At 42.5% G+C, this 14,130-nt stretch overlaps 1 long non-coding RNA gene across 1 annotated transcript in view; it reads right to left on the bottom strand.

Moving 5' to 3' along the window:
* Positions 1 to 1,410: 1,410 nt before the first annotated feature.
* LOC106945374 (uncharacterized) overlaps positions 1,411 to 14,130 on the bottom strand; it is a 62,549-nt gene continuing 49,829 nt past the window's right edge. Inside the window, exons 2-3 of the long non-coding RNA XR_001424545.1 lie at positions 2,689 to 2,756; positions 1,411 to 2,467 (exon numbers count right to left, since the gene is read on the bottom strand). This is a non-coding gene — a long non-coding RNA (uncharacterized LOC106945374). The remainder of the gene's footprint in view (positions 2,468 to 2,688; positions 2,757 to 14,130) is intronic.

Raw genomic sequence — 14,130 nt, 5'->3', positions numbered from 1 at the left:
TTTGAGAAGTCTGGATTGCTTCATGTGTAGTTGCACATTGCTTTTGACTGTTGCTCATGGAGAGGAATTTCAGTAATCTAAAACTAATAGAAAAAAATTTAAGCAACCTACTTGCATACTGGATGTGGACTGTTGGATGTAAAATTCATGAGCAGTAAATATTGTGCTATTGGGCCATAGAAAGCAAGGCGGCTGAAAGGCTTTAAAATTGTGACGCTTTTTATGGGTCAAATAGACTCAAAAAATTGTAATAACAGCTGCGCGGGGGAGGGGGGCAATCTAAGTTTTTTGTCAGGGGGCCCAAGATTTCTGGCAGTGCCCCTGCCTAGAGGTGACATTTATTGCAAATTAGCTCAATATAAATACATTAAATGGAATTGGATTACCACTTTGGACTAAACTTTAAAATTTTCTGTGTTTTTAATTTGCATTATAAATACTTTGAATAATAGTTGCTAGAGTCCCTTCCTTATCACTCATCACCTATCCTTCCTGCATCATGGTTATTAAAGGGAAGGTACTAAAAAGCCTGCAGTTGGCCCACATATTGTTAAACAAGTGAAAAAGAAAACAAAATGCCAGCTCAACTAGACAAAATAGGATTTTATATTTGTAATCAGCTTTGGGTGCCCCGTTCAATAGAAATTGTGTGTTTTTTATGCTCTTTATTTTGGAAAATTTCCTGTTTTTTTTTTTTTTTTACATTTTGTAAGCCTGTGGACAGTAGGTGCAAGCAGCATGATGTAAAAAGCTCATATGTAAAATACCCCCAGCTATATAAAGTTAGTTTTACTAACACTAACTTTACAGTTTCAATATGATATCATTGATTTATTTATGTATTTTTTATTCCACTGTTTTGTTTCCTGGTGTGTCTGAACATTGTGAAATGCATCGTCCTTGGGAGACTTACTAACCTCACATCACAAGCAATAGTTAATTATCATCAGTGATTTCTGAAGGGAATATCTGGGGCATATTTTCCCGATGACAGCCATGCGATCTTTATCAGCTGACATTGAACAAATGACCACTTCATTCGGTTCGGACGGAGACTCTGTTCCCCTCAGGAATGACTTGTGTTCATTGTTTGTACAGAGACATCATCTTCTGGCAGTTGTAGTGCAAAATAAACAAAAAACAAAAAATGGCTTGGAAGCGATCTTTTTAAGTGTTTTTATATGTTTTTTTGTTATGTGAGTCATTGTTTCTGAGGTTTGTGTTCAAGTTAAATTAACCCTGATTATTTTTTAACCGAAGACAGACGATATTTTTCTTTTTATGAAATGAGTCAGCAGAAAAATTAACAATTTTCAAAATGAGAACAACAACAACAACAAAAGAATCCTTTTGTAGCTTTTTAAAAATAATAATTATTTAGCTGAAGAAAAACTCCTTTGACTTGTTGAGTTGTGACGTTATAGGGGAGCTTTGTGAGCTTCTCTCAGGTCAGTCTGCACCTCGCAGCTGTGGGACAAGAGGTGATGAAAAGTCAAAAGATACAATTTAACCAGGCACACACTTTTACATACCGCCACCTACACACCGTGTGCACACTCAAGTTTAAGTCTGTGCGCAGTTCGAAGCGTCCGTTGACCCTCCGACTTCATCTGCACACACACACGTTACCGGGACCTTATTCATTAATCTTCATTTCAACACACACTCCGGCTGCCGTCAGCACATATGCTCCCAACAATCACTTCGCACTGTGTATTCTCTCTCCCACGCCGCCTCGCGCACACACACGAGTTCTCAGCGGGTGAGATCTGATTGCTGACACTGATATCAGGTCCCCTCTTGCTGCTGAGCTGTCCATCTGGTTGCCCGATCAGACGACAGAGTGGGGTCCTCACCGCGGGGCTCCTGTCACTGTGTATTAGGGCCAGGCTGACGGGAGATCTGCACTGACATTGAGGATAATATTGGCATCAAAAGATGCCTTTGGAGCTCGTATCACATTGAGTTTACAGTGGAACATGATGACATGTAAGGTGGCCGGATCGAGTCGTTTGCAGGGCACTGTGTACCCCTACAATCCACTGTGTATTTTTCTGGATTTTTCAAGAGAGAAACATTTGGAGTCTCACTAAGCTACTGTCCTTTGCAAAGGTTTTAAATGCGATGACAATTTTGTCACGTTACTGCAGCAAACATTAAGGCATTTTGGAAGTTCGTGTGACAGAAGGAGAAAGTGCATGGTCACGTGGTTGTGGGATACACCTTTTATACACGGTGCAGACCACCAGGGGCACATTCTTTCCGCTTCGGTATAAGTGACACCCCTACGCGATTGCAGAAATGATCCGGTGTGCCGTTACACGTCAGTCATCTGCGGGGGCACCTGGAGGGCCAGGGAGCAATCCATTGTCAGGGGGCGGCAGCCATTTGAGAGTCTTTGTAATGAAGAATCACAAATGTGAATAATTCCTCGCTGCGTAGGATAAGCACCCCTCTAACGTGTCGCCTGCAGATACAAAAATGGTAAAAGTGGACGAGTTGAAGCATTAGTGTCAGCATTACTGTCTGAGCGCATTTCCACATAAAGCATGCCCAAAAAAACTTCTGACCAATCACACAACACATCCAACGGAGCCCTGTGTGGTACGGTTCAACTCGGCCAAAATGACGCAATTTCCGTAATTCAACATCGTCAGTGAGTGATAACTTGGAGCCTTTAAGCCATACCTGTGAAAGCATTGTCCATTCCAGGTGTCAATACAGCAGACGGGCTGAATGGACGTCTGGATCAAATCCTGCAACAGATTCTCAGTTAGATTTTGGTGTGGAATTTGACTGGGCCTCGACGTACTCTGCACAGGATTGTTGACCAGGTTTCAGGTGTTTTGCAACTCCTTTATTCCTGTTTTTAGTTCCATCTGGCGTCTAATCAGCTCTGACTGGTTTTCCTGTCTCTGCTTGAGAAAAATATCCCCATGGCATGATGCTGTCACCACCACGTTTCACCTTGAGAATGGTAGGCGTAGTTTAATGTGCAGTTAGTTATTAGCCACACACAAAAAAATCTCAAAATTTCGCACAATTCCCTTGTGAACAGATTCTCTCACCTCATCTATGTGCTTCTTAGCACACTTTTAGAACCCTAAAAGAAATTCTGTATTTACAGTGTGATTACATTACACACCTTTGGTTTGTGTTGGCAATAGTAATAAAGCGACTGCTGAAGGTAATTAGTTACACTGGATATTTATTTGGGGCTCTCGGAGCGAGTGGGACCGAATGCGAAAGTACGTGCCACCTTTATGATTTTCATTGAGATTTTTATTGTGATCTATTTCACTTTCCATTTCAGAATTATGCTCAACTGTGTGTTTGTTCCTCATAAATCCGGAGTGAAAACGGATCGAAGCTTGCAAGATGTTAAGCTTTTGTTACGCTACACTGTCATATTTCTCTAGTGTTGTGACATTTCCGAGTCACAAAATTTCCGGACAACATGAATCATGTCAGTAGACATGTACCCCCGATGCACAGTGTGCCATTCCAATCAGCTTCTCGGTGCTGTTTTTCAAATAACGTCCAAATTGTTGGGGTCTTGTGTTTGTTTGAAGTTTGTTTCTAGCAGGGCCTGACTGATTCAGTACAACATAGACAAATAAACTCCAGATCTGCGTCTTGCCAAGCAAATCAGAGCTGCTGAATGATTCAATCCCACCGTTTATTATGGTTTTTACGGCATGAATTCCAAATGAGGGCCCGAGCACGAACAGGCGAGTCGGGGGGGAAGAAAAAAAAAAAGGCAAGCACTTATGCTTTGTATATTTATTGCTCCCACGTCCTGTCTGTATTTTCTCTATTAAATCTTCTCTGTTGAAACGATTAATTCAAAATCTACAATGCCGCAAGAACAATGCTTCAGAAGGAAAGTCACACTCCAGCTCCCAAATTGCACCGAACAGAGGGGCCAGTGTGGGCTGGAGTCATTTCTCCCATCGTCCCCAGCTGTGACTTGGCTGTCAGTGAGACATTTGGCCCTCTGGCTGAGGGCGACAGGAAGGTTTAGGTGTTGTAATCAAGCTCCCCTTATTCCTCCAAGGCTCGTTACGATGCTCAAATTCTACACTAATTGGCCAGTGAGTCCCCTGGCAGCCAGGCACCCTGTCTGCCCAGCAACACCCCATGGGGGGAAAAGAAAGAGCGGTTTTTATTATTTTCATATTGTAGCAATATATAACCTTCTAGTGAATTTTCCAGAATTTAGAAAAAAAAAAAAGTACACATCACCCACAAGTGAAACCAGGTATATACATACAGTGTATGAAAAGAGAGGTAACCATTATCTTTGGTTAAATTAGGCTAAACTTTTCTTGCTTTAGGTCTCTTTATTATTTCCATTTGCTAAATGTCAGAGTGATAAAAGTTGTTTTTGGAGATTTAAATGTATTTTTCAAACACAAGCCATTCCATATGCAACATTTAGAGAGTCCAGTTTGAGGTTTGATGATGTAAAGTCTTTGACAGCATGTTGATTGGCTGATTTTCATTTTCTGCGTGGGGATCTGATGCTTTTCACATAACAACAAATAGGATGAAGAAAAACATGTTGAGATATTGAAGCAACATTTTAGGAATCGGTCAGGAAATAAAAACTTGGACACATATGGGTTTTATGCTTGGACAATAAATGTAAAAAAAAAAAAAGTACCACAATATTTGTTACAAAGTGGCCTAAGAACAACAAAGATGAAGTTTGGTGTGACCATCACAAAGCCTTGATCTCAGTCCTACAGGAAATCGATCAGTTAAGTTTATTTGTAACGGACATTTCAGCAGAAAGAAAGTTCAGAGTGCTTAACATCATAAAAACACCACAAAGTCATTAAAGACACCATCCAATCAAAAATTGAGAAAAAAATATGTGTGCAAACAAGGTGGACTTTACATCTGACTCAGTTGCATGTGTTCAGTCTGGAGGAACATGGAAAAATCAGAGAAAATTACTCTGAGATGTCTGTGGAAGAAAACACAAAAGGTTTGACCTAAACCATTCAACTCAAGACAAAAACGGTCAAATTCTAAAGTCCATGGAAACTTCTGACTACGACAAGTTAGTTTTAACAAAAAAAAAATTACCAAACAATTCTGACTGAGCTTAAACACACATTGTTTTGTTTGATTTCATGTCGGTCAGTGAGAAAAATAAGGATATGGGTCTCTTTATCCTGTTTGTTATGCTAATGTTGTTTTCCAACTGTATGTATAAGACCTGTAATTAGCAGGTTTTTCTTTTGGTTTCAAGAGCAGAAGTTCCTTTGAGAGGTGGGAAAGTGTTAGCAAATGAACACTTTCTGACCAAAAGGTTAACAATGTGCTGGTTTTGTCATCCTTGCGGTGGTGCATGATGTGTGTTTTCATAGAGATTTATCAGGATCCGCTGCAGACGGATTTGAAAACTAAATGGATTCTGACATTGCCAGGCACTAAAGATAATGAAGTGTAACACATAAAGCAGGGTGATGCAAGTGTGGTTTTTCAATAATTGGAACTGGAAGATGAAGAGCCTACCTTCAACTCCTCCTCTATCTCTGTAAATACCTCTCCTGTTGTCCTCCTTCATCTCCTTTAATCTACTTTGCTCCCTTCCTCGCCTCCCTTCCGCTAGTTTATGGCTAGCACTTCTATGGTTGCTGAACCGTCACTCCCTACTCCTCCCATCCTTCACCCTAAAGTAACAACAAACTGATCCACAGTCAGCGGAAGCGTTTTTTTGTTTTTTTTTTGTACACCGGACAGGTGAGGAATGTTCACCTTTCCGTCTCTCTTATGCACTTACACATCCAAACGTATCTTCCCCATTCACGCCCGGGGCTCAGCACTTTAAAGATGAAAGGAAAAGGACTGCTGAGGACAGAAAACAAGAGACTGAGGATGGCTGGAAATATGATCTATCATGGGACGGGTTTCTTCTTTTCTTGTTTTATTGTTTTTGTGGGGTCTCCCTGAACCAAAGCAATTGACACATGTAAGCCTCTACTTCCTAAACCTTTAACAAGAGTTATGGAGAAGTCTTTAAAAGTAAGACATTGTTATAGTTTGAGCTTTGTTTGGTACAGACCAAACATATTTTGTCACATTACAATTGCAGTATTTTATTTCATTTTTTACTTTGCTTTCATTCTACTGGAATCATATGTTCAACTATCACAAAGCACTGCTTCATTGCGAACTAGAAAGAATGCGATACATGGTTCTTAAAAATCTTCTGCACGGTAAAGTCTCTGGCATGCATTTAAATGTGGTCCTTTTCATCTGACATTCCAAAATAAAATCATGTGCAAGCAATTGCCTTCTGAAGTCGCAAAGTATACTCATGTGCAACTCAGTCTATGCAAATGCAACTGTGCTGCGAAGGCATCAGAGGTTTGTCATAGAAAGAATTAACCTAAGAATGGAAAGAGCGTAACATAGTGTAAAAGCTATGTAGAGACATTAACAGCTTGGGGTGCGAGAATCTTCCGACATTCCAAGTAATAGACATGCACTCAACAAATCTGGCTTTAATGGAAGAGTGGCAGGAAGAAGCTAAAGTTGAAAGAAAGGTATAAAAGTCCCTATTTGCCGTTTGCCAAAAACCAAGCAGGCAACACAGCAAACATGTGGAAGAAGGTGCCGTGGTTAGATGAGGTCAATATTGAACTTCATCATCACCACATATCAGGACGCATTCCAGACGAGAGACAGGGAACCTGGTCAGATCTTACGGGAAAATGGATGATGAGATAAACACAAGGTACACATTGAGCAAAATATATTTAATAGATGGAAGGGCCAAGACAATGTCCTGAGGGGACTGGTCAAATTTTAACCAAGTTGCAGTAATTGGTCAGAAAAGAAGGAAATACAGAAAATCTTAAGGTCATTGGTCAGATTCGCGGAAAAGTTGTGATGACTGGTGAAAATTGCAATATGAGTGAATTTCCATTAATAGCTGCAATCACAACGTCCGGTGACTGCAGGAAGTTGTGATTGCGACTCGCCCCCTCCCCCGCTAGCGGTATGGTAACCCCCCTTCCTCTCCTTCTACTTGCCCCCCCCCAAGCCCCAAACTCTAGCAGTACGCTAACTCCCCCTTCTCCCCCCGCCATTAAATAATTTATACTTTGTGTTTTGAAGAAAATAAATAAAAAAATAATGAGCAAAATTAATGTGCCATGAAAACCATTGTACATGCTATGAGATGCCTAAGATAGAAGTCCTTGTTATTTATGGCTAGCAACAATATTTTGCCATAAAAGTTTGCAATGTGTTTACAAAAGTACCCTTCGAAATTATTGCCACCGCTGGCAATGATGTTCACGAAGACATATGAAATGTGAGGTTTTTCATGTAGGTCGAAAAGTTTAATTTAATCTGACTTCAGTGTGACTTCTTGGATAACCAAACATGATAACCTGTTTGCTCTAAACAGGATAATCTTCAGAGTCAACACAGGACTTCTGGTTGCTTCTCTGATCAGCTTGGGTAGACAGACATAGCTTGGTACACAATGTTTGCCATTGTGTCGTCTTCAAAGACAATCTGGGGATTGACAACCACAAACCACATTAAGGTTTGTGGTAACTATTCATGTCAAGATGAACCTCATGACATGAATACTTTGGCTCTGCACAATACATCATTTATAGACCGATGAATGATTGGATAGCTTTATATATGTTTGGCAGCTCTGAAGGCAATTTCTCTCCCAATTAAGAGAAATAATACTGAAAGCCAAGCACACTTTTTCACTGCGAAGCACGATTCTCCTGCAAGTTTCCTCTGCTTTCAACAAGGGGTTAGGCTTTTCATGTTGATCTAAATTAAGTGTGAATTTGTTCATGGTCATGTGGCTGATTAAGAGCACGTCTCATGAAGGCTTGGGTTTCTCGCTCTGACCCACCGCCCACCCAGGAGGCATCATTGGACAGCTGCAGGCGGAAGAGCCGGATAGAGGGAAAACACGGAGGCCTGGGGCCTGAGTGTCACCATTGCTCAGTGTTCTCAGGCCTAGCTGCGAGGACCACGTACACGCACCCAGACGTATGGAGACGTATGAAAATGCCCAAACCATCAGCTTGAATGCAACATCAGAGATCTGACAAAGACAAGCTGGCCCTGGCTGTCTCGGTTTTAACAAGCTCCAGCTGAGGGTGGACGTTGTGTGCCTGAGTGTGTGTTTAGCCTGGCACCCGTGGCGACACAAGGCAGCCTGTATATGTGTCTGCTTCTTCATTTCCTGTTCCTGTGGGGCAGACATTCCTCCAGCAGAACATGGCAGCTCACCACTGGAGGCCAAATGGGCCCTGTTGCAAGAGAGCGTGTGTGTTCCTGTACCAATGGGACTGAAATGTTATTCACACAAAATGGACTCGGTCGCACTTGTTGCTGATTAATGCCTGACTCCACCCGTTAGCTCTGTCCTTCTCCTTCTCCTTCTTCTTCTTCTTCTTCTACTCCTTCTCTGGCTCCTCAGCTGTGAGTGATTAAGTCAAAGGGAGAGCGGTGAAGGGGTGGAAAGGGTGAGAGGGGGGGACAGGGTACTCACTCACAGGCTGAGTAATAGCTTCCAGAGATCCACAACTGCCTGGCTCTGTGCAACACGAGAGCTAATCAGGAGTGACGGCTCGACCCGTTTGGACAGTGTAAAGGCAGCCCCACTTCTGTCAGAAAAAAAAGACCCGGACGGCCACTCCCCTGTCTTTTCCCCCTTCACCACAGAACACCAGCTTGCCCCCTCCGCAGCCATCTGACAGGCGAACGCTGGGGTAAGAAACATGAACAGAAGGACAGGAGAGAATAATTCAAGAAGATTTGAGGCTGAAAAGGGGAAAGCAAGTCAACGAAAAGCACACAGGGAGATACATGAAAGCCTCCGCGTATAGGGAAGCGGTTGATGCGGATACACGCTTCACTGTCAGACAGACTGCGGGTGTTTAATGGAAATGACGGCGAAACCCATCATGTTCATTTACCCCAACGGATCTCAAAATCAAAAGGCAACAAAACAGAAAAAAATACAGATGTTGCGATGCTTGTGCAGACGCATGAGCTACGTATACAGGGTGGAACGCACAGGGCCACGATGTGGTTGGCTGATTCGTGCAGTTTCCACGGCGATTGGTTTCCATCCCACGTCCGGGGGTTGTGGGATGAGGAGGGGGGAGGCTCAGCCATTGACAGCGGTCTCCCTTTCCCCGCAACCCGACTTTCTTTTCATTTTTCAATTTCATTCTCATCGGCCGCTGCTGCCTGTATTTTTTTTCTCCTCCATTTTTCTATTTCCAGCCGACGACAGAGAGCGTGTGAAGTGTGAAATTAGAAAGAGCGTCTGTAAATAATGGCGTGTAACACAGGGAATACACAGATGGACAAGCACGCACAAACACACGCATGCTGAATTGTATAAGCTAGGAGACAAAACTCATTACCTTCAAACTGATCGAAGGGAAGAAGTGAGCTGATTACTTAGTCTTGCCTCTAAATAACTTGATAACAAACAGAAGTTGATAGTTGGACTTCTTGTTTGCTTATATCGACAGTAAAAATTCAGCTAAACGTCCAGAAAGAGAGTTCTGTATTACTTTCTGGCTCTGACCAAGACATTATGGGTTGAGTTTAAGTATTTTATTCCATCCTTTTGGGGTCTCTCCATGAAGGAGCCCCTGTTCCGTGTCTCTTTGGCACAAAAACACTTTCACACACAGCTTGTGCCCCCACCTGGGTTTAACTGTCTGACAGAGTGAGATGTTGGCGTGGTGGAGTGCCGGAGAAGGAGGTCAGGGGCGCAAGGGCAGCCAGGTCCCTCAGACGTCCATCAAAGTGACAGGTACCCCTGCCTTAAAACTCTGTGACCCCACCCCAAAAAACCCAGTTTCCCTCCTTTTTCACTAAACACACAAACCTTCAAAAAAACACACACACACGCGCACGCACCCACACACACACACACATACAAAAATGCACAAATACTGAATTACCAGGCCTGAAAAAGCAGCCCTGCAGCAAAGTAGACCAGCTCTCCGTAATTAGGACATTCTGTGGCCATGAAATCATTCTGAAAATTAGCTCCAGGAAGCAAGAGAAGGGAGACAGAGTACTAAAGAAAGAAAAGAGTGAAGTTGAGAGAGGAAAAAAGTGTTCTGGATGTCTTCAACAGGCAAATTGACAAGCCACATGTGCTGGCAAGGTGAGAAATGAAATAATTTAGACCCATCCCAGATAATGACAGCTGTTAAGATTACTAATTAATCCTCTGACCTTGTGACATGTTAGATTTAGGTCGGGGGAAATTGCTTGAAGAGGTGTGGGAGTGAGCAAATAAGAACTCAGTCAAGGTAGGATTCCCCCTTTCTGTGTCTCTGTTTGTGCCTCATTTGGCTGACGGTGTCCAGGCCTCTGGTCCTGACAGGAGAAAGAACCAGAGGTTTGGATCCCGGGTCTCGATTGACCAGCTCTGCTCTGTGTTCACCATTACTTTCAGGTTTTTGGCTGCAGTAACACTTGCAGATCAGCGAAGCTCCTGTCGCCACTGGTTTACCCCGTTCTGACCTTCTGCCATTGCACAAACAGCATCTGCCAGCAATCAACCCTCCAACAAGCACTAAGCTCTATAGGACAACATAAACCAGTGTCACCACGACCCTCAGGCCATCCTGTCTTCTCAGCTGAACACTCAAGAGATAAAATTGGGGAACACTTGCTGGTAGCTATTTAACTCAAGGATAAATGAATGTGTGGATAAAAGTGGTGTTGGCCCAGCTGCTAGTTGTTAACGCTGAACTGAGCATTGTAGGGAAGGGCCACCAGATGGCTGGCGAACAGAACGATTGAGAGTTGAAAGGGAAAGGTGTAAAAAAAAAGGCAACAGGATGGAGAAATTGTAGAACCAAGCACAGACGTGAGCTAAAACAGAACTTTTCCGCCACTTTACTCCAACAGAATTGTGCAGACATGAGTAAAGTGCCCTGCAAAAGTATTCAGCGTCCAGAATCTTTGTACAGTTACTCATTTGCTTAGAAATAGACTCTGGTGTATTTATTGGCATTTTATGTTCTATCCACAAAGTAGAATATAATAACTTTTTTCTATTTTCAGATAAAAATGCAACGGGGACGATGGTGGCGGTGGTGATAGGAGATCGTCCAACAGTTGGTGGGTCGATCCCCGCCGTGTCCACGTCTGGAGGCAGGCGAATTGCTTTGCCAAAAAACGCAACAACTGAGACAAACACAGTGGGGGTTTGAACCAGAACCCCACCCGTTACAGGACAAACTCCTACCACCATTGTAACCATTGCCCCATAGACAACAAGTCAGTGCAAGTGATTGCCTTGAGGAGTCTCTTCAAACTTAGCTTATAAAATGGTATCCCACGTTTTTCTTTCTTTTTTTTTTTTACAACTCACAGCTGTTTAAATCAAGAAATGGTTATCCACCTAAACTGACAAACAGAGCAAGGAGAGCATTAATCAAAGAAGCCACCAAGTGGGCCATTGTAACTCCGCAAACCAGGCCCACAGCTTAAGTAGAATAATCTGTTTGTAGAACAATTATTAGTTGTCTGACCTTGAGAGAACAATGTCTTAAGAAGTCCAATTTGCAATTTGCCACAAGCCATATAGGGGACACAGCAAACCTGAAGGATAATGCACACAAGCAGGATGGGGTTGAAATTTTACTTTTTGGCCTACAGGCAAAACCCTCCACTGGGAAACGTAATGGTGGGATGTTTTTCTTCAGTGGATTCATAGAATTTGGACAGAGTTGAGGGGCAGGTGAATGGAGGGAAATGCAGGGCAATGCCAGAAGAAGACCTCGTGGCGTGAGCAAAAACACTTGAGACATCATAGTCCTGATAGGTTTGTTCTCCCATCAGTACTATGATCTTAATCAGTCTGAGCTGTGATGGAATTGCTTCTTCTTCTGTTAGAACGGCCTAGTCAAAAGTCAAGACCTAAATCTAACTGAAAATATGTGGCAAAACTTGATCATTTATGTGAATTTGGATAGATACGTAAGACGATGTGAAGAAGTTCAACGAGTGTGAATTCTAACAAGAGGCAACGTGTGACTGCTTAGATACACAAGGTAGGTAACACAGAGAGGTTCTATGAATTGGAACATCAGTAACTTTGGGGGCTGGAGGTTTTTGCGCTGGGTATCTATGGAGACAAAACAAGAGTAAACATTTTTCTAAGGTTGCGTAATCCAGACTGTGTTGCAACATACTTCCCTTTTAATTTAGTTCAAACAAAGGAACAACACTTGACAGTCAACCAAATATCACGCTATCGGCTAAACAGCTAATCAAGCGATGAGAGATGTTGAGAATTCCACCACGGGCGGACAATGGTAGTGTTTTGCGGTATCCAGAGCAGGAGGCAAGGAGAAATCAAGCTCAGATGACCGGCCAGTCAGATACGCACACATTATTATTTGACAAACATTTGGCAAGATTAGTGCCGATCTTGATTAAAGGCCGTGTGCTTGTTGTATTTTTCTACCGATGACATGTTTCACTGCCAGTCCTGTGTTAAATTTCTCATGCTATGTTAATTTGCTTATGAGTGAGTGATTGGCTGTTGTTGCTCACAGGTGTCTCTTCCTAGTCCTTATGCTCTCTAATCAGAGTTGGGGCCCATTGCCACAGCCGGAAGGAAAGCCCAGCTCTGTGCAGTTGACCTTGATGTGACTTTTGTGCCAATTGGACATCAACTGAGCTGAGTAAAAAAAAGGGGGGGGGAACAAAACACTGTACCACAAGGTTTCAAAAATCCTGAGTAGGAGGGTTGGTGTTGTATGTGTTTGTTTTGACCATGCTGATCGACAACTTGTTGATATAAGAGACAAAAATTCACGTGGCTTATAGTCCGTGACTCAACACTCCTACACAGATACACGCTGTTCCTTTTTAAAAGAAATGGGAAAGAAGTCAAACCCAGGTAACGCTGTGATGTTGAAGTGCATTATGGGTCTCTGAGACCTCACTCATGTGCTGAGTGATGATGTAAGTCTGAGGAAACCACCACTGGGACAGCAGGAGGGAAAATGAGAGCTGTGGCATGAAAACAGGGGGGAAAGATGGAGATTGGAGGCGACAGTTGAGTTGTGAGAAAGTGTTTTTGGGGCGCCGTGGCTGAGAGTGTGCTGTGCGGTTGCTGGCTGGCTAAGGGATTTTAATAAACAGCCTGCTGAAACATGACAGGACTATTGGGTGAAATCATGGTTGTTTTAAAGTGATGACTGTTGGAAGTCCCTGAACCTAAAAATTAAAGCAGAGCTCACCAGAAAGACTTCATGCACATTCAGATCCACAAAGAGCACCCTAATTCTTTTACTTGTCTATCAGACAAAAGCAGAGACATATATTTAAAAAAAATTTTCTTTAAACAGAACAAACGCTTGCCTTGTCATAAAGTACATATGCTTAAAGCTTGTGCACTTTACATACACTGTGGCCTCCTTTCCTAAACCATGTCATAAGCTTTTCCATGGCAACTGAAAAGCTTTATCCCTCAACAGTTAGGACATATTCTCTAGCCCACTTTCGTTAAAGTGACATGACGCTCAGGCAAGATCACCCTGCCCACACTGAAGTGTAACTCAGGTAGAGAGGACCTCCGAAAAACAAACACGGTTATAACGGTGGGGGTATTGAAGCTCACAGCGTTAACTGAGACATTTGGTGAGGCATTTTTGCCTTATCAGCCAACATGAAAGCAAAGAAGGTAAGCAAAATAAAGATTCAAACGAGTCATATTTTAGGTCCTTGAAATTATTTGTGGGAAACGTTAAAGCCAAATGGTCTGATCCTAAACCATTCCAAATACAGGCCATCAGGCTGTGTAGGAATATTTGTACCACATGCCTGAAAAGTTACTGCTTTACCAAATAAACTGTACCCAGAAAAAAATAGATTTGCAGCCAAAGCTCACATGTATTGTTTTGGATGAATCATTGTGCATTAATCTTTGATTTAGCTATTAAGCATGCAATGTAATGATGACAAGAAATGGAAGATTTTCTTTGCTACCTTCATAAAGACAACTATTTGGTAGTATTGTCAACCACTGTTGTAATCAGATTCTGGTGAAGTCAGCTACAGACACACACACACACACACATATATATA

The sequence above is a fragment of the Poecilia latipinna genome, unplaced genomic scaffold, assembly GCF_001443285.1.
Source record: "Poecilia latipinna isolate Pla-1442-1.1 unplaced genomic scaffold, P_latipinna-1.0 Scaffold141, whole genome shotgun sequence".
NCBI classification, from domain to species: Eukaryota; Metazoa; Chordata; class Actinopteri; order Cyprinodontiformes; family Poeciliidae; genus Poecilia; species Poecilia latipinna.
The sequence above is the reverse complement of the archived record's forward strand: the minus strand, read 5'-3'. Positions and strand labels throughout refer to the sequence as shown.